General features: G+C 45.0%; 2 protein-coding genes and 1 non-coding gene across 4 annotated transcripts in view; 2 read left to right on the forward strand and 1 right to left on the reverse strand.

The window, feature by feature from the left end:
• The window catches only part of HINT2 (histidine triad nucleotide binding protein 2), a 546,951-nt gene that overhangs the window by 24,719 nt on the left and 495,776 nt on the right, over nucleotides 1–26,456 (forward strand). The gene's annotated exons all lie outside the window — the stretch shown is intronic.
• On the reverse strand, nucleotides 11,199–11,343 carry LOC126938214 (U4 spliceosomal RNA). The gene has a single exon (XR_007720025.1). It is a non-coding gene; the product is annotated as a U4 spliceosomal RNA (small nuclear RNA).
• The window catches only part of GNE (glucosamine (UDP-N-acetyl)-2-epimerase/N-acetylmannosamine kinase), a 43,711-nt gene continuing 36,432 nt past the window's right edge, over nucleotides 19,178–26,456 (forward strand). The window contains exons 1-2 of one of the 2 annotated variants that reach the window (XM_050762107.1): nucleotides 19,220–19,356; nucleotides 20,126–20,202. The gene's annotated coding sequence lies outside the window, so the exon portion shown is untranslated. Of the gene's footprint in view, nucleotides 19,357–20,125; nucleotides 20,203–26,456 lie in introns of both variants that reach the window. The other variant, XM_050762106.1, reaches the window with a different exon arrangement.

Genomic DNA, 26,456 nt, shown 5'->3' on the forward strand with positions numbered 1-26,456 from the left:
TACTCGGGAGGCTGAGGCAGGAGAATGGCATGAACCCGGGAGGTGGAGCTTGCAGTGAGCTGAGATCCGGCCACTGCACTCCAGCCTGGGCAACAGAGCAAGACTCTGTCTCAAAAAAAAAAAAAAAAATTATTCATGGATCCACTCCTTTATCTGCCTGAAAAAAGAGGGTCCTGCCCTGGCACACTTAGAACTGCTCTCTCCTGCCTCTCTATAAAGATGGAGGAAGGGGAGAAGACGACTTTTTTTTTTTTTTTTTTTTAAACAGACTTTTTAGTTAAGAGAGAAAAAAGAGCCGGGCGCGGTGGCTCAAGCCTGTAATCCCAGCACTTTGGGAGGCCGAGACGGGTGGATCACGAGGTCAGGAGATCGAGACCATCCTGGCTAACACGGTGAAACCCCGTCTCTACTAAAAATACAAAAAAATAAGCCGGGCGAGGTGGCGGGCGCCTGTAGTCCCAGCTGCTCGGGAGGCTGAGGCAGGAGAATTGCGCGAACCCGGGAGGCGGAGCTTGCAGTGAGCGGAGATCTGGCCACTGCACTCCAGCCTGGGCGACAGAGCGAGACTCCGTCTCAAAAAAAAAAAAAAAAAAAAAGAGAGAAAAAAGAGCAGACTGGATGTGAGGAAACTGATGGGAACAAAGAGCAAAGAGTAGAGATTTAACAAAAAGTGTTGTTGAGGGTTATGTATACCTTTAACATATTTGAAAAATATAACATATTTGAAAATATATGAGCCAGGCATGGTGGCTCATGCCTATAATCCCAGCACTCTGGGAGGCCAAGGCGGGTGGATCATCTGAGGTCAGGAGTTCAAGACCAGCCTGGACAACATGGCAAAACCCCATCTCTACTAAAAAATACAAAAACTAGCTGGGCGTGGTGGCGTACACCTGTAATCCCAGCTACTCAGGAGGCTGAGGCTGGAGAATCGCTTGAACTTGGGAGGCAAAGATTGTAGTGAGCTGAGATTGTGCCACTGCACTCCAGCCTGGGTGATAAGAGCAAGACTCTGTCTCAAGAAGAAAAAAGAAAAAAGAGAAAAGAAAAACATAAGAAAAAAATAAGTTATTTTAGCATGGTGGCTCACACCTGTACTCCCAGCACTTTGGGAGGCCAAGGTGAGAGGATTGCTTGAACCCAGGAGTTCGAGATCAGCCTGAGCAACATAGTGAGACCCAGTCTCTTTCAAATAAAATAAAACAGACTTCAGACCATGGTTTGCTTCAAAATCTGTAAACATATAATGGTTAACTAAGAATTTCTGTGCCTGTGGGGGACACCTTTTAGTATAGTTTCCCTTAAGTGGAATGTAAAGTTGTGTGGTAGATAAGGCTAGGCTGTTCCTGTGGTCAAATGAGCATTGACCAGTGAAATGGAGAGTTGTTTGATAAGTAGATCATTGGTCAGTATCCCTTGCTACCAATCTGTCTGTGAGAGTCCCTAAGCACCAAAAGCAAGACAAGAGCAAGACTCCATCTCAAAAAAAAAAAAAAAAAGTTTAGAATATATGTATGTGTGAAAACAAAGTGAAAAAAGACTTGAGATTTTGCTTGTAGATTTTTGTTTCTACCTTCAGAAACTCAGAAGAAAACTTTTTCTAGTGGAAAGTAAAATTATTGGATGGAATGGGAAATCCAAAACAGGGAAGTAACACTTAGACGCCGACTGATCACCTACTTTCGAGCTACTGTCCAGGAATACGACAAGAGTTCAGAGCCACATTTTTTTTCTTCCTTTTCAGAGAGGTGGGGCTTAAGATTTAGTCTGGACTTCAGATGCCTATTGGTGACTGCTCCGTGGCAGCTAAACCAAGAGAACAGCTGCTCTGCTCATTATTTCATACCACACCAGGGTACAGAGCTTGTGCTTTGGGATGGAAACCTATGGTTATCCGCAGAGGGAGTCATGCTTTCAAGGACCTCATGTAAGTAATTTGGAATTCAATAGAGCTTTATTATTGAAATTGCAATCAGAAAAAAAAAGGGGGAAAGAAGGAAAATTACAAAGAGGAAGAGGAAAGCTTTGGTTTTAAATCTATCAAATCCATCATTTTTAAAGACTTTTTAACTGCTAACTCAGGTTAGTCATTCTGTGGCTGCTACTTGCTTCTCAGTTACTGTGCTAAAATTCATGGTCTTTCTGCATTTCCAAACTGAAAGCTGAAATTGAACTCTTTTCTCTAGATTCCCGGCACTTTCATCAGATAAAGTGGGGTTCCTTTTACTTTTTGAGATCTCTGTTTCATAAATACAGTTTATTTTCAAAACATGCAATGTTTGTTTTAACTATTTTGTTTCCTTCCCTTTTGAAACATGGCGTGTAGAGCTGCCTAATTTGTACTTCTTTTCCCTCAGTTATTTAACTATTTACTGACCACATGATTGGGGTGGGTGCATTTACTCTAAGTTAATTAGTATCTAAGTCAAATAAGAAGGAAATTATCACGTTTATCAATATATAAATGTGACATATAGTGTGCTACACTATAGTGTAGTTTATTAAACCTAATTTTTCATTGAGGCATATGGAAATCCAAATGTTTTAGGAAATCATCATCACAGTTCAATTAGGTGATTAAAATATATATTCAATTTAAAGATCATCTATAGTTAAGGAATGGCTTATACAAATGTGTGTGTGTGTGTGTGTGTGTGTGTGTGTGTGTTTTTAAAGACAGGATCTTGCTCTGTCACCCAGACTAGATTGTAGTGGCATAATGATAGCTCACTGCAGCTTTCAACTCCTGGGCTCAACGGATCCTCCTGCCTCAGCCTCCCAAGTAGCCAGGACTACAGACACAGACTACCACACCCAGCAAACTTTTAAATTCTTTGTAGAGACAGGGTCTTGTTATGCTGCCCAGGCTGATCTCCAACTCCTGGGCTCAAGTGATGCGCTTGGCTTGGCCTTTCAAAGTGCTGAGATTACAGGTGTGAGTCCCTGTACCTGGCCTTATAAAAACTTTCCAATTAGATGATATTATTCCTGCAATTATTGCCAACACAGTTTACTCCTAGCTATATCACTAATGCATACTTTCTATTTGCCTTCTTCAATGAGAATTTATTTTTATTTTTTATTAGCACACTTAAATTGAAATTCAAGGTCAGACTTTCTGAGCTTCTAGCTAGAACTTGTAAGTTTTTTTCCTCGTGTCATCAATAAAGTCTGCTTAGAAATGGTTGTTTCTAGTTATGAAAGTAATAGTTGCTCTACTCATCTCTCCATCCATTTTTTTTGCATGACTGCCTTTAAAAATGTGGCCTGTAGCCGGGCACGGTGGCTCACGCCTGTAATCCCAGCACTTTGGGAGGCTGAGGCAGGTGGATCACAAGGTTAAGAGATTGAGACCATCCTGGCCAACATGGTGAAACCCTGTCTCTACTAAAAACACAAAAATTAGCCGGGCATGGTGGCACACGCCTGTAATCTCACCCACTCGGGAGGCTGAGGCAGGAGAGGTGGAGGTTGCAGTGAGCCGAGATCACACCACTGCGCTCCAGCCTGGCAACAGAGTGGGACTCCAACTCAAAAAAAAAAAAAAAAAAATTATGGCCTGAAATGATCATTTCATTCATTTGCCTAATGTTTGGTGGTTTCTGTGGCCACACAAACTCTGAAATACTCTATGTGGCCTTTAAGTTATCTTCCAAGTTACTCTCCCACTTAATAATTCAATTATCTTTTCCAGTATTCCTCAATAAAACCTTTCTCCTGTCAGGCTGGTCTCCCCTGTATGCTATTCTCACGCCCATTTTATTGTCTTCAATCACATCATGTTCTCTCTTCCAGGAAAATACTCTTTTAACATGTGAAACTGATAGGGTTTCACGGCACACTGAATGTGAAAGAGAAAGGAGGTGGAGAGGCCAAGAATGCCTCCTAAGTTCCAGTAGGTGATAATACTATTCACTGAGAATTAGGACGGAAGAGAAAGCCCAGGTTTATGAGGAAGAAGAAAGCTCAATTTTGGACAAGCAGATTTGAAGTGTTTGTAGAACACGTCCAGATAAAGATGTCCTATAAGCAGTTGAATATTTGAGTTTGGACTGAAAAGACTGGGATAGAAATTCACATCTAGGAATCATTTTAAATGATTGTGAAACCATGCAAGTGGCTGAAGTCATGCTGGATATATACTACAATGAGATATAAGGAAGACTATAGAATTCTAAAAAATACTTTTATTTAGGAGTTTGAGAAAGTATAAGAGCCAGAGAAGTTGGAAGTAGGCAGGAAATCAGGTGTTTTGCAAGCCCAGGATGTAAAATGTCTCCAGAATAAGGCAGTGACCAACAGTGTGAAAAAGAAGGGGTTAAGAGAAGAGAAGCCAGAGGGCAGAGAAGACTAGGTACATGGGCAGTTGGAAAAAGAGGGAAAGTGGCCAGGAAAGCACCACTAAATATTTAACATAAGGTGCAAGAGCCTGGCACAATGGCTCACACCTCAAACTCCAGCACTTCAGTAGGTTGAGGCAGGAGGATTGCTTGAGGCCAGGAGTTCAAGATCAGCCTGGGCAACATAGCAAGACCCTAGCTCTAAAAAAATTACAAAAATTAGCTGGGCATGGTGACACATGCCTGTAGTCCCAGCTACTCAGGAGGCTGAGAGGAGAGGATTGCTTGAACCTGGGAAGTTGAGGCTGCATTGAGCCATGATCCTGCCACTGTACTCCAGCCTGGGTGAAAGAGCGAGACCCTGTCACAAAACAAAACAAAAAATGTACCATAGACCGAAGTACCTGGGTTTCTGCAGAATTTTACACCCTATTAAATTTAGTGATATCTAACAGCCATTCAGTTGTCTAAGATTTAGACAGCTACTATATGAAAAATACCACTAAAGAGTTCCAAATTGGCTGGGCGCGGTGGCTCACACCTGTAGTCCCAGCACTTTGGGAGGCTGAGGCGGGTGGATCATGAGGTCAGGAGTTCAAGACCAGCCTGGCCAAGATGGTGAGACGCTGTCTCTACCAAAACTACAAAAATTAGCCTGGTGCAGTGGCAGGTGCCTGTAATCCCAGCTACTTGGGAGGCTGAGGCAGGAGAATCACTTAAACCTGAGCCGAAATTGTGCCACTGCACTCCAGCCTGGGTGACAGAGTAAGACTCTGTCTCAAAAAAAAAAAAAAAAAAAAAAGAGTTCCAAATTGGCCAAGAGTGACAGTAGAACACAGTCAGGGGCAGAAAAATCTGGTGAAACAGGTAGGGTAAGAAATGTAGCTGGTGCTTTGGGCTAAGAGTAAGCAGTGTATTTAAAAATACGTAAGGTTTATGAAATGTGGCCAGGCACAGTGGCTTATGCCTGTAATTCCAGCACTCTGGGAGGCTGAGGTGGGTGGATCACCTGAGGTCAGGAGTTCGAGACCAGCCTGGCCAACATGTTGAAACCCCATCTGTACTAAAAATACAAAAATTAGGCAGGTGTGGTGGCAGGCACCTGTAGTCCCAGCTATTCGGGAGGCTAAGGCAGGAGAATTGCTTGAACCCAGGAGGCAGAGGTTGCAGTGAGCTGAGATTGCACCATTGCACTCTGCCTAAGCTACAGAGCGAGATGCTGCCTCAAAAAAAAAAAAAAAAAAAAAAAAAAAAAGTTTATGGAGTGCATTATGTCTAGGACAAATTTGTGTCTTCAATGTGTCTTCAATATCTTCCTCCAGATCCTCAATCTCATGGAAATGTCCTGTAGGTGCTACAAATTCAACATATCCAAAATTAAAGCTCATTATCTTCTCACCTACTCCAGCCCATCTCCAAATCTGCTTCTCTAAGTGCAGTGGTGCAGTCTTGGCTCACTGCAACCTCCACCTCCTGGGTTCAAGTGATTCTCCTGTATCAGCCTCCTGAGTAGCTGGGACTACAGGTGCACGCCACCATGCCCAGCTTTTTTTTTTTTGTATTTTTACTAGACGAGGTTTCACCACATTGGCCAGGCTGTCTTGAACTCCTGACCTCAGGTGATCTACCCACCTCAGCCTCCCAAAGTGCTGGGATTACAGACACAAGCCACTGGGTCCAGCCCCTTCTCCACATTCTTATGATTCCATCCTCTCATTCTCTATTTCCATTATTACACTTTAGTTGAGGTCCTGAAATATTATTCCTAACTGGTTTCCCTTCTTCTAGTCCTTCCTCCTCTTCCCAGGCCATCTTCTGTAGTTCTAATTAAGCAAATCCGATCATGCCATTTCCCTGATTAAAAACTCTCCCAATTGCCGGGCGTGGTGGCTCATGCCTGTAATCCCAGCACTTTGGGAGGCCGAGACGGGTGGATCACGAGGTCAGGAGATTGAGACCATCCTGGTTAACATGGTGAAACCCCGTTTCTGCTAAAAATACCAAAAAATTAGCCGGGCGCGGTGGCAAGCGCCTGTAGTCCCAGCTACTCGGGAGGCAGAGGCAGGAGAATGGCGTGAACTCGGGAAGCGGAGCTTGCAGTGAGCCAAGATCGTGCCACTGCACTCCAGCCTGGACGACAAAGCGAGACTCCGTCTCAAAAAAAAAAAAAAAAAAAAAAAAAAACCTCTCCCAATTATAGTGAGGGAAAGTCTAACCTCTTTAGTACAACATCATGCAAGGCCCTTGCTGACCTGACCTTGCTCACATCTTGTCTGCCTCTCCCAGTTACTTTCTGCCTCCACACATCTATCTGATAAGACCGCCAAATTTCCCACCTTGTTTTTAAATTCATCATGCTGTTTTATGCTTGACTTATTATAAAGATTGAGCAAGAGTGTTGTGTTACTAAGATCATGAGCCTAGATGGTGGAGGATGACTGGTGCAGGCAGTTCAGCACAAGCAACTTGGCCTAGCCAGAGAGAAAAGAACAAGGATGGCTAGGAATCTCTGGTAGAAGATGTGATCCTCCTTTGAATGAATGTTTATTGACTGTGTTTCTTACATAAGGTATGATTCAAGGAACTATCAGGGAGACAAGCATACCAAATAGGGCTAACTTCAAGGAATTTATGATCTGATTTTAAAAACGTAGGTCATGTATAATGAGGTGACTAATACGACTGATTTTTCTTGGGTTCCTTATAATACATCAGATATCTAATATTACAGTCACAAATATATACATTCAAAGATACCAGGTAATTCATCATAAGTATAACTAATAATAAGTGTGAAGCCAGGCATGGTGGCTCACGCCTGTAATCCCAGCACTTTGGGAGGCTGAGGCAGGCGGATCACCTGAGGTCAGGAGTTCAAGACCAGCCTAGCCAACATGGTGAAACTGTCTCTAGTAAAAATACAAAAATTAGCCAGGTGTGGTGGCAGGTGCCTGTAGTCCCAGCTACTTGGGAGGTTGAGGCAGGAGAATCCCTTGAACCCAGGAGGTGGAGGTTGCAGTGAGCTGAGATCGTGCCACTGCATTCCAGCCTGGGCAACAGAGTGAGACTCATCTCAAAACAAAACAAAACAAAAAATTTGAGATAAGTTAAGACAAGTGCTCCAGGAGTTCAGAGAAAGAACAGATTATTTTGGGATAGGGTGTTCAGATTAGGTTTCACAATAGAGATAGCATTTGAAACCTGATTGGGTGTAAGTAGCAGACAAGGAAGAGCCTTCTAACTTTAAGGAATGATACAAAGGTAGAGAAAGAACTGTTTGGGGCAGATGGATCCAGGAGGGGAATAATGTTGGTAAGATCAGCAAAAGGTCAGGACCCTTAAATTGTGGAGGACCTTAAATGACAAACTTGTTCCCCCTAGGCATACTTTATCTAGCAGGGAATAGGGAGCCACTGAAGTTTTTCTTAAAGAATTAACTACATGAAAGTAGTCTTTTAAGAAGATTTAATCAGGCAATAACGTGCAAGATAGATGAGAGGAGCAAGGGAATGCAGGCAGGAAGGGCAAGAAGAAATAGAGTAATCCAGGTCTTTGTTAATTCCACTTATTTATTTTATTATTAAAAGATGGGGTCTTACAATGTTGCCCAGGCTGGACTCAAACTCCTGGGCTCAAGAAATCCTCCTGTCTCAGCCTCCCAAGTAGCTGGGATTACAGGCATGCACTATTGCACCTAGGTTAATGCCTGATTTTCTTGATTCTAAAACACTATTGATATAATAGTTTTTATAATAAAAACTCTACCTTAAATGTTTACATCGGTTATAAATATTGATTTTAGGTATGTAAAATCACTTAAAAAAGCATCTCAGAATTAAGGAAATAAGATGATAAGACCTGGACTAAGGCCAGGTGCAGTCGCTTATGTCTGTAATCCCAACACTTCGGAAGGCAGAGGTAGGAGGATAACTTGAGGCCAGGAGTTCGAGACCAACCTGGGCAACAAAGCGAGACCCTGTCTCTACAAAAGTTTTGATAAATTAGCTAGGCATGGTGGCATGTGCTTTAAGTCCCAACTACTTGGGAGGCTGGGGTCACAGGGTCACTTGAGCCCAGGAGTTTGAGGCTGCAGTGCGCCACAACCATACCACTGCACTACAAGCTGGGCTACAGAGCAAGACCCTATCTCTAAGAAAACCCAACAACCAGCCGGGCACTGTGGCTCACGCCTGTAATCCCAGCACTTTGGGAGGCTGAGGTGGGTGGATCACCTGAGGTCAGGAGTTCACGAGACCAGCCTGGCCAATATGGTGAAACCCCGTCTCTACTAAAAATACAAAAATTAGCCAGGCGTGGTGGTGGGCGCCTGAAATCCCAGATACTCGGGAGGCTGAGGCAGGAGAATTGCTTGAACCTGGAAAGCAGAGGTTGCAGTGAGCTGAGATCACACCACTGTACTCCAGCCTGGCTGACAGAGCGAGACGCCACCTCAAAAAAAAAAAAAAAAAAAAAAAAAAAAAAAAAAAGAAAGAAAAAAGAAAACCCAACAACCTAAACTGAGACAACATTTTGAATTATTTGAAAGACTGCAAGACTGAATGTTAGAAGTCAGAGAGAGGCCGGGCGCGGTGGCTCAAGCCTGTAATCCCAGCACTTTGGGAGGCCGAGACGGGTGGATCACGAGGTCAGGAGATCGAGACCATCCTGGGTAACACAGTGAAACCCCGTCTCTACTAAAAATACAAAAACTTAGCCGGGCGAGGTGGCAGGCGCCTGTAGTCCCAGCTACTCGGGAGGCTGAGGCAGGAGAATGGCGTGAACCCGGGAGGCGGAGCTTGCAGTGAGCTGAGATCCGGCCACTGCACTCCAGCCTGGGTGACAGAGCGAGACTCCGTCTCAAAAAAAAAAAAAAAAAAAAAAAGAAGTCAGAGAGAGCGAAGATTAAAACATGACTCCATGATTCTGAGTCTGAATGAAAGTGTGAAGTTAGTACCATTAAAAGAAATAGCAAAGTCAACAGGATAAAATGAATGAACTTTTATATATTGCGTTTGAAGTGAGGAACTATCTAGTAGGCAGTTGAACATATGGGCCTCAAGCTGGGAAGAAAGGCCAGGCTGGAATATGTATCCCAGGAATTACCTACATGGAAGTGATAATGGAAGGTTTGAGAGTGAGTCAATTTCTGAAAGAATGAGTACACAGAGGGGCAGGGGAAGGAGCTAATCATAAGAGCATGTTCATGTGTAGGGGCAAGAGGAGGAGTAGGGACAAGAAAACAAATAATTTGAAAGGTAGAATTAGATTCATTCCAGAGTAGGGACATGAAAAACATGAGGACAAAGAGGTTGAGGCCTTACGTTCATGCTTAGGATTTTTTTTTTTTTTTTTGAGATGGAGTCTTGCTCTGTTGCCCAGGCTGGAGTGCAATGGCAAGAACTCGGCTCACTGCAACCTCCACCTTCCAGGTTCAAGTGATTCTCCTGCCTCAGCCCCTGAAGTAGCTGGGACTACAGGCGTGCGCCACCATGCCCAGGTAATTTTTGCATTTTTAGTAGAGATGGTGTTTCACCATATTGGTCAGGCGGATCTTGAACTCCTGACCTCATGATCCGCCTGACTCGTCCTCCCAAAGTGCTGGGATTACAGGCGTGAGCCACCATGCCTGGCCACATGCTTAGGCTTTATAGATATCAATTATGTATATTTAGAGACGTCTTGAACACTCATGCAGATGTTAAGAACCCCACTTGAGTGCTCCACGGGAATGTCCTTATAGGACCCCTGTTTCATCCTTAGCCGCATGCTGACCCCCAAATGTGGTCTATTCTTTTTTTGTTGTTGTTGTTGAGACAGAGTCTTGCTCTGTCGCCCAGGTTGGAGTGCAGTGGCACAATCTCGGCTCACTGCAATCTCTGCCTCCCAGGTTCAAGCGATTCTCCTGTCTGAGCCTCCGAAGTAGCTAGGATTATAGGCACACAGCACCACACCCAGCTAATTTTTATATTTTTAGTAGAGATAGGGTTTCGCCATATTGGCCAGGCTGGTCTTGAACTCCTGACCTCAGGTGATCCGCCCACTTCGGCCTCCCAAAGTGCTAGGATTAATAGGTATGAACCACCACGCTCGGCTTCCCACATAACTTTTTTTTTTTTTTTTTTTTTTTTTTTGAGACAGAGTCTCGCTCTGTCGCCCAGGCTGGAGTGCAGTGGCGCAATCTCGGCTCACTGCAAGCTCTGCCTCCCGGGTTCACGCCATTCTCCTGCCTCAGCCTCCTGAGTAGCTGGGACTACAGGTGCCCGCCACCGCGCCCGGCTAATTTTTTGTATTTTTAGTAGAAACGGGGTTTCATGGTCTTGATCTCCTGACCTCGTGATCCGCCCGCCTCGGCCTCCCAAAGTGCTGGGATTACAGGCGTGAGCCACCGCGCCCAGCCCCACATAACTTTTAATGAGAAGTTTAGAGCATAATTGTGTTGATCCAACTTTTTATAAGAGAGTCAAAGTTAAAGGCAAACTAGTTTTTAACACATTTCCAGTTCTTCTGGAATAGCTGTGCCAATTAAACTTTCTGAATTTCTATTAGACAGGGATGACTGAGCATTCTCTGACTCATCTCATTTCCCAAGCAGCCAGATAAGAAATAATTTATTGGTTTACAATACGATACTTTTTTTTTTTTTTTGAGACGGAGTCTCACTCTGTTGCCCAGGCTGGAGTGCAGTGTGCAGTGGTGTGATCATGACTCACTGCAGCCTTGACCTCCCAGGCTCAGGCGATCCTCCCATCTCAGCTTCTTGGGTAGCTGGGACTACAAGCAAGCACCACCATGCTCAGCTAATTTTTTTTTTTTTGTAGAGATAGGGTCTTGCCATGTTGCCCAGGCTGGTCTCAAACTCCTAGACTCAAAGGATCACAAAAGTGTTGGGAATACAGGCGTGAGCCACTGCACCCAGCCTGGTTTACAGTATGATACTTTCAATTAGCAATAATCGCACCTCAGATAAACCTCATTGACTATGATACTGCCACTGCGCAAAGCTACAGTATGATACTTTCATAGCCCATAAAGAAAAAATAAAAATAAAAAAATATATATATATAGTAGAGATTGGGTTTCACCATATTGCCCATGCTGGTTTTGAACTCCTGGGCTCAAGTGATCCACCCAACTCAGTCTCCCAAAGTGCTAGGATTATAGGTATGAACCACCACACCCGGCTTCCCACATAACTTTTTTTTTTTTTTTTTGAGACGGAGTCTCGCTCTGTCGCCCGGGCTGGAGTGCAGTGGCCGGATCTCAGCTCACTGCAAGCTCCGCCTCCCGGGTTTACGCCATTCTCCTGCCTCAGCCTCCCAAGTAACTGGGACTACAGGCGCCCGCCATCTCGCCCGGCTAGTTTTTTGTATTTTTTAGTAGAGACGGGGTTTCACCGTGTTCGCCAGGATGGTCTCGATCTCCTGACCTCGTGATCCACCCGTCTCGGTCTCCCAAAGTGCTGGGATTACAGGCTTGAGCCACCGCGCCCGGCCCCACATAACTTTTAATGAGAAGTTTAGAGCATAATTGTGTTGATGTAACTTTTTATAAGAGAGTCACTCTCACTGCAACCTCCGCCTCCTGCATTCAAGCGATTCTTGTGCCTCAGCCTCTTGAGTAGCTAGGATTACAGGCACCTGCCACCCACGCCTGATTACTTTTTGTATTTTGGTAGAGACGGGGTTTCACCATGTTGGCCAGGCTGGTCTCAAACTCCTGACCTCAAATGATCCACCTGCCTCGGCCTCCCAAAATGTTGGGATTACAGGCATGAGCCACTGCACCCAGCCGAAAAATGTATTTTAAAATCCCAAGAAAAGGCAATATTTCACAAAAACAGAGTCATTATGTTAATTCGTACCTTTCTTCTATGATTGGAAAAAGTAGCATAGGGATGGCTCACCACCATAGGTGCTCTAAAAATCTGACTGGTTGTCATGATAAACTGATTGGTAATTGGGGCTACAAATAGTGATTAAGTATCTTAATCAGTACATTTGTAAGTGTATCTTTCTTTTTTTTTTTTTTTTTTTTTTTTTGAGACGGAGTCTCGCTCTGTCACCCAGGCTGGAGTGCAGTGGCCTGATCTCAGCTCACTGCAAGCTCCGCCTCCCGGGTTTATGCCATTCTCCTGCCTCAGCCTCCCGAGTAGCTGGGACTACAGGCACCCGCCACCTCGCCCGGCTAGTTTTTTTTGTATTTTTTTTTAGTAGAGACGGGGTTTCACCGTGTTAGCCAGGATGGTCTCGATCTCCTGACCTCGTGATCCACTGCCCGTCTCGGCCTCCCAAAGTGCTGGGATTACAGGCTTGAGCCACCGCGCCCGGCCGTAAGTGTATCTTTCAATGTCATGCTCTTGCAAAGCTTAAGCTGATACAGTTTAGGATATTGCTGAATTATTTTCAGCCAATATAATCTTTTTTTTTTGAGACTGAGTCTCATTCTGTTGCCCAGTCTGCAGTGCAGTGGTGCAATCTCAGCTCACTGCAAACTCTGCCTCACAGGTTCAAGCAATTCTCCTGCCTCAGCCTCCCAAGTAGCTGAGATTACAAGTGCATGCCTGGTTAATTTTTGTATTTTTAGTAGAGACAAGATTTCACCATGTTGGCCAGGCTGGTCTTGAACTCCTGACCTCAGGTGATCCACCTGCCTCGGCCTCCCAAAGTGCTGGGATTACAGGCATGAGCCACTGCTGCTGGCCTCAGCCAATATAATCTTAATCCTTACATGCTTTTCCTAGGAGAAAATAATTGCTTTCCACATGTAGCATAGCCTCATAAGGCTACTCTGAAACAGGAGCAATTTTCGTTTTTCTGGGGAGGCTATAAACAATCTGGCGTATGCAGTGATATTTGGCTTGTAAGGTGTTTTACCTCTGTATACTCTAGAGTAGGGGGTCCCCAACCCCTGGGCCATGGACTGGTACTGGTCAGTGTCCTGTTAAGAACTGGGCCGCAGGCCAGGCCGGGTGCAGTGGCTCATGCCTGTAATCCCAACACTTTGGGAGGCTGAGGTGGGTGGATCACTTGAGGTCAGGAGTTCTCGATCAGTCTGGCCAACATGGTGAAACCCCATCTCTACTAAAAACACAAAAATTAGCCAGACCACATGCCTGTAATCCCAGCTACTCAGGAGGCTGAGGCAGGAGAATCACTTGAACTTGGGAGGCAGAGGTTACAGTGAGCTGAGATTGCGCCACTGCACTCCAGGCTGGGTGACAAAGTGAGACTCCATCTCAAAAAAAAAAAAAAAAAAAAAAAAAAAAAGAATTGGGCCACATAACAGGAGGTGAGTGGCAGGCAAGCAAGAATTACCGCCTAGGTTCCTCCTCCTGTCAGATCAGCGGTGGCATCAGATTCTCATAGAAACACGAATCCTATCGTGAACTACGCATGGTAGGGACCTAGGTTGCGTGCTCCTTTTGAGAATTTAATGCCTGATGATCTGAGGTGAACAGTTTCATCCTGAAACCATCCCCATCCCGCTTCTCAAGGAAAAATTGTCTTCCAGGAAACCAGTCCCTGGTGCCAAAAAGATTGGGGACTGCTGCCCTACAGACTTTGGTAATTAAAACTGTTGTGGCTGAGATACGGTATGGGGTGAGATACTTCCCAGCTAGGGAAAGGTATTTACTAAACAGGAATATCTAGCTTAATATGGTGATGAATTGCTCAGTTAATCCACCTCTTGTTGATTTCTTCATGATATTGGCTTAGGGCAGAGATGGCAAATACACGGCAACATTCTTGACTCCTTCCGTCTCCCTAGAAATCAACATGGCAGACATCACAGTATATACTCTTTTCCAGTAAACTCTTAGCCTCAGAGTCATTTTTGACACAGTTCTCCAGGCAGCCACCATCCACTGGTTGGAAGTGGGGATCAAAATAAGGTTGGGGATTTTCCTTGGCTCACAGTTTTACTGTTAATAACTTCTGAAAGCAAGGAACAGGGCATCTTTTTTCAAAAGAGGATTTAGGCCGGGCATGGTGGCTCACGCCTGTAATCCTAGCATTTTGCTAGGCCGAGGCAGGCAGATTGCCTGAGCTCAGGAGTTGGAGACCAGCCTGGGAAACATGGCGAAACCCTGTCTCCATGAAAAATAATTTGAAAAAAATTAGCTGGGCATTGTGGTGCCTGCCTGTAGTCCCAATTACTTGGGAGGCTGAGGCACAAGAATTACTCGAACCTGGGAGGTGGAAGTTGCAGGGAGCCCAGATAGCACCACTGCACTCCAGCCTGGGCGACAGAGTGAGACTCTGTCTCCAAAAAAACCACAATTAAACAAATAAATACATAAAAAGATGATTTAAGGATACATGTAGATTAAAATCAGAAGGTTGTTCAGGATTCAAGTTGAGTCAGGGCCTGGATTCTCTCCCCATGGCCTCCCTGTACTACCTTTCACAGCATATCTGCGACTATGTTTTGTTTTGTTTTGTTTTGAGACGAAGTCTCGCTCTGTTGCCCAGGATGGAGTGCAGTGGCGCGATCTCAGATCACTGCAAGCCCCGCCTCCCGGGTTCACGCCATTCTCCTGTCTCAGCCTCCCGAGTAGCTGGGACTACAGGCGCCCGCCACCTCGCCCGGCTAGTTTTTTGTATTTTTTAGTAGAGATGGGTTTCACCGTGTTAGCCAGGATGGTCTCGATCTCCTGACCTCGTGATCCGCCCGTCTCGGCCTCCCAAAGTGCTGGGATTACAGGCTTGAGCCACCGCGCCCGGCCTTAGAAATGTTTAAGCTATGAAATACATGGGTAGAATTTACAGAGAGGCAGAGTACTTTAAAAGAATTAAATCACCAAATAAAATAAGACAAGTCTATGACAAGAAATGTTCCCAAAGCGGCCAGATGAGCATCTGTCAGGGTGCTGTAGGAAGGTCTCCCCCTCTGATGAAAAGGTTAGATTAGAGGATCTCTTAAAGCCTAGAAATCACTGATAGCCTAATTATGCCCTGAATGCTTGAAGTTATATTTATGGTTAGGGAGTAATCTCTAGAAAAATCTGATTTTATTATACTACAAAGCCATAAGTAATTTTTTTGCAAACTTGTAGAGTTCTTAGACTAAAGTCAAATAAAACCAAATCATACAAACCAAACTTAACTAGTGACGATTTTTGGTATGTCAATTCACAATGTTAAACAGTAAAGTAATAGAAATCCAGAAACATAATATAATTTACCCATAGAAAAGTGATCTCAAAAAGCCAAGAGAAAATGCCTCCTAAGGGTCCTTGCTGCAATTTCATCTCAAGAAAGCAGAGAAGAAAATTCTAAAAAGATTATTCATTTAAGGTTAAACGATTACGGAAATATAAAATTCTCAATGTTGGTCAAACACAAAACTTACAAGTGGCTTAGAAAGTGCATACAATTCTCAAAATGTATTGCCTGCTGTTAAAAGCATTTATATTTATAATTACATTTTTCTAGCTATATTAAGCATTGTTTTTAAAACACATTACAGTAAAATACACATAAAAAGTACATATATATTACGTATATAATTTGAGTTTTTACAAACTAAACACACCTATGTAATCAGCACTCAGATTTTAAAGACTGAACATTAAGCATTGTTTTTGAAGTTAATTTTTCTTATCTTTCAAGAAGAAAAAAATTAATGTTCTATTCTGCATATCTGGAGGTACAGTATGTAACTTTAAAAGCAACATACCCATCTTGCCTTCAAGTGATTTTCAATACCTCTTGTGGTAGCCAGAATAAATAGCTCCCCAAAGATATCCACATCTTTTTTTTTTTTTTCGAGACAGTGTCTCACTCTGTCACCCAGGCTGGAGTGCAGTGGCGTGATCTGCAACCTCTGCCTCCTGGGTTCCAGCTATTCTCCCGCCTCAGCCTCCCAAGTAGCTGGGACTACAGGTGTGCGCCACCATGGCCAGCTAATTTTGTATTTTTAGTACAGATGGGGTGTCACCACGTTGGCCAGGCTGGTCTTGATCTCCTGACCTCGTGATCTGCCCACCTTGGCTTCCCAAAGTGCTGGGATTATAGGCATGAGCCACCGTGCCCCGCCTGGATATCCACATCTTAATCCCTGAACCTGTGACTATGTTTCCTTATTTGGCAAGAGGGACTTTGCAGATGTGACCAGGACTCTGAGATGGGAAAATTATCCTGGATTATTGAGTGGACCCAATGTAATCACTGGGATCTTTTTAAGTGAGAGAGGGAGGCAGCAGAGTCAGAGATGATGTGGCAAGGGAGGTAGAGGTCAGAGGTGCCATGTGCCAAGGAATGTGGGCAGCCTCTAGAATCTGGAAGAGGTAAGGAAATGGATTCTCCCTGGCAGCCTCCAGTAGGAAGGCAACCCTACTGACACCTTGATTTTGGTCCCTTGAAACCCATTTGGACTCTGAACATCCAAAACTGTAGAATAATAAATTTGTGTTGTTTTGAAGATCCTAATTTTGTGGTAATTTGTTACAGCATATATGAAACTAATAAACCATTTATAGTCTGGTGAGTCTGTGTTCAGATTCATAAAATCTCACTGCACATTTAATAGCTTCATGTGGCTCACACGCATCTCAATCATAGCATGCCCTGAATTAAAACTTTACTTCTTTCTTCCCCAACCAGGTCACTCTCCCAGCCTTTCTCATCTTAGTACACAACCAACCACCCAATTACTAATGGTAGAAACCTGGAAGTCATTTCTTTTTTTTTGTTTGCTTTTTAAGAGACAAGGTCTCCATCCGGCACCCAGGCTGGAGTGCAGTGGTGTGACTGAGCTCACTGCTGCCTCAAACTCCTGAGAGCAAGCGATCCTCCCACCTCTGCCTTCCACAGTGCTGGGACTGCAGGTGTGAGCCACCACACCTGGCCCGGAGGTCATTCTTGAGTCTTTTTCCCTGTCATCCCCTTATATCTAACCTATAATTAAGTCTCATCAATTTTACTTCCAAAATAAACATCATATCCATCCACTTCAGTTGAGTTTCACTGCTACCAATCTATTTTCCACACAGCAGCCAATGGGATTTAAAAAAAAAGAAATGTGTTTGGCCGGGCGCGGTGGCTCAAGCCTGTAATCCCAGCACTTTGGGAGGCCGAGGCGGGCGGATCACGAGGTCAGGAGATCGAGACCATCCTGGCTAACACAATGAAACCCCGTCTCCACTAAAAAAAAAAAAAAAATACAAAAAAAAAAAAAATTAGCCGGGCGTGGTGGCGGCGCCTGTAGTCCCAGCTACTCGGGAGGCTGAGGCAGGAGAATGGCGGGAACCCGGGAGGCGGAGCTTGCAGTGAGCCGAGATCGCGCCACTGCACTCCAGCCTGGGCGACAGAGCGAGACTCCGCCTCAAAAAATAAATAAATAAATAAATAAATAAAAATAAAAAATAAAAAAGAAATGTGGGCTGGGAGTGGTGGCTCATGCCTGTAATCCCAGCACTTTGGGAGGCTGAGGTGGGTGGATCACCTGAGGTCGGGAGTTTGAGACCAGCCTGGCCAACATGGTGAAACCCTGTCTCTACTAAAAATACAAAAATTAGCCGGGCATGGTGGCATGGGCCTGTAGTCCCAGCTACTCGGGAGGCTAAGGCAGGAGAATTGCTTGAACCTGGAAGGTGGAGGTTTCAGTGAGCTGAGATAGTGCCACTGTACTCCAGCCTGGGCGACAGAGTGGGACCCTGTCTCAAAACAAACAAACAAACATCTGATAGCACTTCCTTGCAAAAATCCCTTAATGTCTTTTCTTTTGTGGCTAATGTGACCTTTTCGTGGCTCCAAGCTAGCTGCAGGAGAACAAAGAGTTCATAAGTATTTACAAATTAGAGCTTAATTATTAATTGAAATGCATCACAAACTGCAAAAGTTTGATGAGATTTGAAATTTGCTATACAGCAAGAAATCTCAGTAAGCTGTTAGACTTAGTTTCACCTGTGGTACATTTTTAATGCTTGTAAAAAAAAAAAAAGATGTTAATATTTTGTATCATCAACTTCATTCAAAGTTTCTTGTCAATGGTGACTTAGGAATCTGTTGCCCAGGCTCGTTTCAAACTCCTGGCCTCAAACTATCCTCTCACCTTGGCTTCCTAAAATGCTGGGAGTGACTCAGAAATTTGAAAGGGTCATTAAAAAGTCTTAAAGCTTGATTCGGTGACATGGGCCTGTAGTCCCAGCTACTCAGAAGGCTGAAGCCAGAAAAGATGGCTTGAGGACAGGAGCTCGAGCCCAGCCTTGACAACATAGTGAGACCCTTGTCTCAAAAACAACAACAACCCAAAGTCTTATTTATCTTCAGGAGCTGCGCAAGCCCTTTACCACTGCCACGTTTCTCCCTGGATGTCCCTAGGCCTCGGGACTGGCTGGGGGTTCCCTGTAGTGGAGGCCGCCGCTGAACTGATTATAAAGATCAGGAAGGCTCTGCCATGCCTTGGTCATCAATTCACACTCCACCAGTGTCTTCTAGCAGTCACGACAAGGTTTAACGTTAGGGACAGCTGTGGGGTGGCCGCGCTACACGACAGTATTGTTTCGGTCCTGGTCTATGAAATAACTGAAGGAACAAGAAGCGCAAGAAATCCCTCCTTGGGTGCAAGACCAAACAACTACCCCGCGGGAAGACTCGGGCTTCAGTGCGTGTGTCGCCAGCGGAGGAGGACGCTTCGGGGCAGGGGCACAGGCTGCCTGGACAGCCCCGCAGCAGCTCCAGCGCGGAAGATACAACGGAAGACGCTCCGCTCTGGTCTGCACCCAGCCGGCCTCAAAACACCGCCGGAAAGGGTGGGGGGCGGGAACGGGGGCAGCCAATCACGGGAGCCCTCTCGGGCGGTGTCAGGGCGCGCTCGCGGATTCGGCGCTCCAGGTGGGCGTGGCTGGGCAAGCCGGGAGTGGGGACAAGGTCGAGCGACGAGTCATCTACCCGCGCGCCCGAGCGCGGAAACCGAGGGGCGGGCTCGCACTCTGCCTGCTTCGTGGCGCTTGGTTCGGCTGTCGCCCGAGGAGCGCGGTGGCGGCGTGGGAGGGAGCTTCTGACTGCGTCTGGTGAGAGCCGCGCGGCGGCGGGGGACTCCAGGAGACCATCCCGCCCACCCCCAGGGCCGCCTCCTCCAGCCTCCTGCCCCAGGCCTCCCCTCCCCGGCCACTTTCCACCCCATCGCGCCCGGAGGCCCACACTGGACCCGGGTCTCGCCCAATGTCCTGCAGGCCTGCACCATAGGGCCCCTCTTTGGCCCAATTCAGGGCTCCGCCATGTGGCTCGGGGTGGGCCCCGATGATCAGGGGAGGGGATGTAGAGGGAGGCCCAGGTTGACTTGTCCCCTGGGACAGTGCTGTCCAGCCAGGGGGGATGCTGAGTGTCCCGTGAGGAGCGGGGCGGGGCGAGAGAGGGTGGAGAGCTGCCTGGCAGGCAAGCTGTCCTGGCGTGAAAAGGCTGGGCTAAAAAGTCTCCTCCCTGCTCTGACTCTACCTTCTGAGTCAGGGCTTCCTTGTATATTTGAGAAGTGTTAATTCTCCGCCTTCCCCCCAAATTTTATTTTTTTATTTATTTATTTGTTTGTTTGTTTGTTTATTTATTTTTGAGACGGAGTCTCGCTGTGTTGCCCAGGCTGGAGTGCAGTGGCGCAATTTCGGCTCACTGCAAGCTCCGCCTCCCGGATTCACGCCATTCTCCTGTCTCAGCTTCCCGAGTAGCTGGGACTACAGGCGCCCGCTACCACGCCCGGCTAATTTTTTGTATTTTTAGTAGAGGTGGGGTTTCACCATGTTGGCCAGGATGGTCTTAAACTGACATCAAGTGATCTGCCCATCTCAGCTTCCCAAAGTGCTGGGGTTATAAAGGAGTCAGCCACCGCGCCCAGCCAATGATGAACTATTAAACAGTGATTTGGGGCAAGTAAATTATTTTCTCTGTGCCTCCTGTCTGTAGAATGGAGCTAATAGGAGGGCTGTGAGGATGAAATGAGTTAATACGTGTAAAGAAAGCTATTAGCACAATGTTTGGCACTTCAGAAGCACTCAGCAAATGTTTACTGTTGTTTCCTCTGTTCAGTGACTGCTTGAACCAAGTGTTCATTATTTTCAGTTGATTGCCTTAAAAATACTCTCTTCACAAAGAACTCTTTCCACGGTTGAGTGGGACATTATTTTTCTGGAAAGTGTTAACACCCTTTTGCCAGCATTTATAATGGACAGTCTTGAGTTGAGAGAATGCAGAAAACAGCCTTTAAGAATTGGGTTTCTACGGGGTGCGGTGGCTCACGCCTGTAATCCCAGCACTTTGGGAGGCCAACGCAGGCGGATCACCTGAGGTCAGGAGTTCGAGACCAGCCTGGCCAACATGGTAAAAACCTCATCTCTACTAAAAATACAAAAATTAGCTGGACATGGTGGCGGGTGCCTGTGATCCCAGCTACTCAGGAGGCTGAGACAGGAGAATGGCTTGAACCCAGGCAGCGAAGGTTGCAGTGAGCTGAGATTGCACCACTGCATTCTAGCCTGGGCGACAGAGTGAGACTCAGTCTCAAAAGAAAAAACAAAAAAAAAGAATTGAGTTACGGTGGCTCATGCCTGTAATCCCAGCACTTTGGGAGGCCAGGCAGCAGATCACCTGAGGTCAGAAGATCGAGACTAGCCTGGCGAACGTGATGAAACCCCGCCTATACTAAAAATACGAAAAAATTAGCTGGGCATGGTGTCACATGCCTGTAATCCCAGCTACTTGGGAGGCTGAGGCAGGAGAATTGCTTGAACCTGGGAAGCGGAGGTTGCAGTGAGCTGAGATTGTGTCACTGCACTCCAGCCTGGGCAACAGAATGAGACCCTGTCTCAAAAACATAAAACAAAAAAAACAAGAATTGGGTTTTTCAGCGATTGCCAGTGAGTTCAAGATGAAGGCAAACTTGTCTGAAAACTATCATCTATCTGTCTATCATCTGTCATCCATCCATCTGTCACCTATTATTTGTTTTTCTGTCTTTCTTTTGGTGGCTCAGGTACAATTATAGAATTGAAGAGTGAAATGGATGCAAGTATTCAGTCCCGCCTTCTGACTTTCTGAGCTCTGGGCTGGACAATGCACCTACTTCATAATGTTCATTTAAAAGATTGCTTGTTTTTATTTTTTATTTAAATTTAAAATTTTTTTAAGATAGGGTCTCACTCTGTCACCCAGGCTGGAGTACAGTGGTCCTTTTCCAATTTGTACTATAGTTTCTTTGAGGGAAAAAAAATTATATAGCTGGGGAACACATATGAGAAGACTTTTTGCTATTTAGCCTCTTGTGGCTTTTAATTTAAATTTTTAATTTTTGTGAGGCAAGGCCAAGGCAGATGACTTGAGGTCAAGAGTTCGAGAACAGCCTGGCCAACATGGTGAAACCCCGTCTCTACTAAAAAAATACAAAAATTAGCCAGGCATGGTGGTGTGCACCTGTAATCCCAGCTACTTGGGAGGCTGAGGCAGGAGAATTGATTGAACCTGGAAGGTAGAGGTTACAGTGAACTGAGATTACGCCACTGTACTCCCCTGGGTGACAGAGTGAGACTCTGTCTCAAGAAAAAAAAAAAAATACTGTGAGGCAAAACAAATCATTCATGGTTTGTCAATTTGTATTTATTTTACAAAGAACAGTAAATGTTCCATCTGGCAGTACTAAAATGCCTAGTACTTACCAATTACTCAAAGGTTATTCTACCTAAACTGGGAGCAAGCTGGCTATATGAATAAACTGAAAAATAGAACAATGTTACCTAAGGCCAGGTTTATAGACAAGTTTGCCTTCATCTTGAACTCACTGGCGATCTGAGAAACCCAGTTCTTTTTTTTTTTTTTTTTTTTTTTTTTTTTTTTTTTTTTGAGACGGAATCTCACTCCTGTTGCCCAGGCTGGAGTGCAGAGGCGGGATCTCCGCTCACTGCAACCTCTGCCTCCCGGGTTCAAGCGATTCTCCTGCCTCAGCCTCCTGAGTAGCTGGGATTACGGGCCTGCCACCATGCCCGGCTAAATTTTGTATTTTTAGTAGAGACAGGTGCCCGCCACCACACCCACCTAATTTTTTTGTGTTTTTAGTAGAGATGGGGTTTCACCATGTTAGCCAGGCTGGTCTTGAACTCCTGGCCTCAGGTGATCCGCCTGCCTCGGCCTCCCAAAGTGCTGGGATTACAGGCCTAAGCCATTGCCCCCAGCCGAAACCCAATTCTTGACAGCAGCTTTTTGCATTCTCTCAATTCAAGACTGTCCATTGTAAGTACTAATGAAAAGTGATTGCATCCTTACAAAAGGAAATTTACTTGCCCCAGGCTGGATTTAAATTTTAATTTTTTTTAAGATAGGGTCTTGCTCCATCATTCAGGCTGGAGTGCGGTGGCACTATCATAACTCACTATAGCCTCAAACTCCTGGGCTCAAGTGATCTTCCTGTCTCAGCCTCCCAAATAGCTAGGACCGCAGGTGTGCACAACCACGCTCAGCTAATTAAAAAAAATTTGTTTGTAGAGACAGGGATCTTACTGTGTTGCCCAGGCTGGTCTTGAACTCCTGATTTCAAGGAGTCCTTGCCTCGGCCTCCCAAAGTGCCGGGATTACAGGCATGAGCCACCATGTCCAGCCAGATTTCTTGTTTTTATTTATATATATATATATTTTTGAGACAGAGTCTCACTCTTTTGCCCAGGCTGGAGTGCAGTGGTGTGATCTCGGCTCACTGCAACCTCTGCCTCCTGGGTTCAAGTGATAGTTGTGCCTCAGCCTCCCAAGCAGCTGGGATTACTGGCACGCGCTACCACGCCTGGCTTTTTTTTTTTTTTTTTTTTGAAATGGAGTCTCAATCAGTCTCCCAGGCTGGAATGCAATGGCACAATCTTGGCTCACTGCAGCCTCCTTCTCCCAAGTTCAAGCAATTCTCCTGCCATAGCCTCCTGAGTGCTGGGATTACAGGTGCATGCCACCACACCCTGCTAAGTTTTGTATTTTTAGTAGAGATGGGGTTTCACCATGTTGGCCAGGCTGGTCTCCAACTCGTGACCTCAGGTGATCCGCCCATCTTGGCCTCCCAGACTGCTGGGGTTACTAAAGGCATGAGCCACTGTGCCCCGCCAAAGTTGAATGTTTTTGCTAAATTTTAGGGCTCTTATAACTCTTTGTATATTTGAAAAGTTGATGGCCAGCAATTTCCAAAACTTTGCCCTTTTAGATTTGATATTTCCAATATCTTTAAACATTCTCATTCTACCATTTAATTGAGTCATAATCAAAAGCATTTTAAAAAGTAAGATTTGTGGCTGGGTGCGGTGGCTCGTGCCTGTAATCCTAGCACTTTGGGAGGCAGAGGTGGGTAGATCACGTGAGGTCAGGAGTTTGAGACTGGCCTGGCTAACATGGTGAAACCCCATCTCTACTAAAAACACAAAAAAATTAGGTGGGTGTGGTGGCGGGCACCTGTAATCCCAGCCACTTAGGAAGCTGAGGCACAAGAATCTCTTGAACTGGGGAGGTGGAGGTTGCAGTGAGCCAAGGTCATGGCACTGCACTCCAGCCTGGGCAACAGAGGGAGACTCTATTAAAAAAAAAAAAAGTAAGATTTGGCCCAACAGTTTGTAGAATATGTTACCAATTTTGTAATATACATCGTGTATGTGTGTGTGTAGTGTATATATGTGTGTGTGTATACACATATATACATTATATATACACATATCATATATATATATTATATATATATATATATATATATATTTTTTTTTTTTTAGATAGAGACTCATTCTCTTGCCCAGGCTGGAGTGCAGTGGCACGATCTTGGCTCACTGCAAGCTCCACTTCATGTGTTCAAGTGATTCTCCTGCCTCAGCCTCTCAAGTAGCTGGGACTACAGGCGTGTGCCACAACACCTGGCTAATTGGTTTTTTTTTTGTATGTTTAGTAGAGATGGGGTTTCACCATGTTGGCCAGGCTGTTCTCTAATTCCTGACCTCACATGATACACCCACCTCAGCCTCCCAAAGTGTTGGGATTACAGGCGTGAGCCATATATTTATTTATATTATCATAGTTTATCCATGGAAGGACAGTTAAGAAACCAGTAACCATTTGCTTCCAGGGAAAATAACTAGCTAGCTGGAGAACACAGATGAAAAGACTTTTTGCGACTTAACCTCTTGTGACGTTTCAGTTTTAAACCATGTGAATATACTACTTAATCAAAAATTGAGTTATTTAAAATAATTTTTTAAAACCTCCCCTTAAAAAGGCATTTTACCTTAATATTATTTTTAAGATTTGATTTCTTTCCTTAAAAAAACTTTTGACTTTTTTAGGTTCTTTAGGTTTCTAGGTAACAATGTTGTATTTTTCACTGTTTATTTATATGGTCAGCTTGCTCTCAGTTTAGGTAGAATAACCTTTGAGTAACTTGGTAAATAAGCATTTTAGTACTGCCAGATGGAACATTTACTGTTCTTTGTAAAATAAATACAAACTGACAAACCATGAATGATTTGTTTTGCCTCACCCAGCAAATTAAATATTACCAACAATTTATTCAGCTCAAATTTGATCACTGGAAGGATTATATACAAGAACACTTAGGACAACCATTTCTGGAAGAATATTTTTGTCTCTTTAAAGATTAGATAGTGTGGCTGGGTGTGGTGGCTCATGCCTGTAATCCCAGCACTTTGGGAGGCCAAGGCAGGCGGATCATGAGATTAGGAGTTTGAGACCAGTCTGGCTAACATGGTGAAACCCCATGTCTACTAAAAATACAAAAAATTAGCCCAGCGTGGTGGCGCATGCCTGTAATCCCAGCTACTCAGGAGGCTGAGGCAGGAGAATTGCTTGAACCCAGGAGGCGGAGGTCGTAGTGAGCTGAGATCGAGCCACTGCACTCCAGCCTGAGTGGCAGAACGAGACTCCTTATCAAAAAAAAAAAAAAAGGCCAGGCGTGGTGGCCGCGGTGGCTCACGCCTGTAATCCCAGCACTTTGGGAGGCTAAGGCGGACGGATCATGAGGTTAGGAGATCGAGACCATCCTGGCTAATACGATGAAACCCTGTCTCTACTAAAAATACAAAAAATTAGCCGGCGTGGTGTTGGGCGCCTGTAGTCCCAGCTCCTCGGGAGGCTGAGGCAGGAGAATGGCGTGAACCCGGGAAGCGGAGCTTGCAGTGGGCAGAGATTGTGCCACTGCACTCCAGCCTGGGCGACAGAGCGAGACTCTGTCTCAAAAAAACAAAACAAAAAAGACCATACAGTGCTTAGGTCTTCTGAATATAACTCTCTTGGTGGAATGCCCGTTTCATTATATTGTAAGTGTTTGTCATTGGGTGAAATTAGCTTTTACTGGGGATTATAAATTCAGAGTGGGCCTAATGATGGGACAGTTTGCATGGTCACAGAATTTTAAGAGAGATGAGGTACCAACAGCAGAGGGCTACTAATGGAATTTCCAGTGAATTTCAGAGTTTACCCTCATCTAAAGGATGGCACCCCTAGAATTGGAATCCTTACTGAAGTGTCTCTGGATTCCTAATTACAGATTCTAAATATTGATACACTTACTGAAATATGAACATTGAGATCAGAGTCCATGAGGTGAAATTTTATGTTGATTTAGAGAAGTTTAACATGTTCCAAGCCTGGCTCAGTGGTGTATGCCTGTAGTTCCAGCTACTTATGAGGCTGAAGGTGGGGGGATTGCTTGAGCCCAGGAGTTCTAGGCTGCAGTGAGCTATGATCTTGCTTGTGAATAGCTACTGTACTCTGGCTTGGGCAACATAGCAAGATCCCGTCTCCAAAAATGTAAAAACTTCTAAAAAATATTCCATAAAACAAATCTCTCATTCCTTGCCCCTGATTTTACTTTTTGAATGGAGGGTATAGCATGGCAGGGAGGGATGAGCGAGCAGTGGAGCTAAGCAATAGTATATCTGTGAATGGGAGGGCCATACGCTCAGAGCAAGGCAGCAACTGAGAAACATGGGGGAGGAGGACCTGAGGTTTGTGTGAAACCTTTCCAGAAAGGATGACACTTAGATTGAGTTTTGAAGGATGAGTAGAAGACCAGGCAAGGGGGAAGGGAAGTTTGAGGAAAAAGTAGGTAGCATCTATAAAGGTACAGATATATGGAGATTCACTAGTTGAACTGGAG

Source organism: Macaca thibetana, chromosome 15, assembly GCF_024542745.1.
Source record: "Macaca thibetana thibetana isolate TM-01 chromosome 15, ASM2454274v1, whole genome shotgun sequence".
NCBI classification, from domain to species: Eukaryota; Metazoa; Chordata; class Mammalia; order Primates; family Cercopithecidae; genus Macaca; species Macaca thibetana.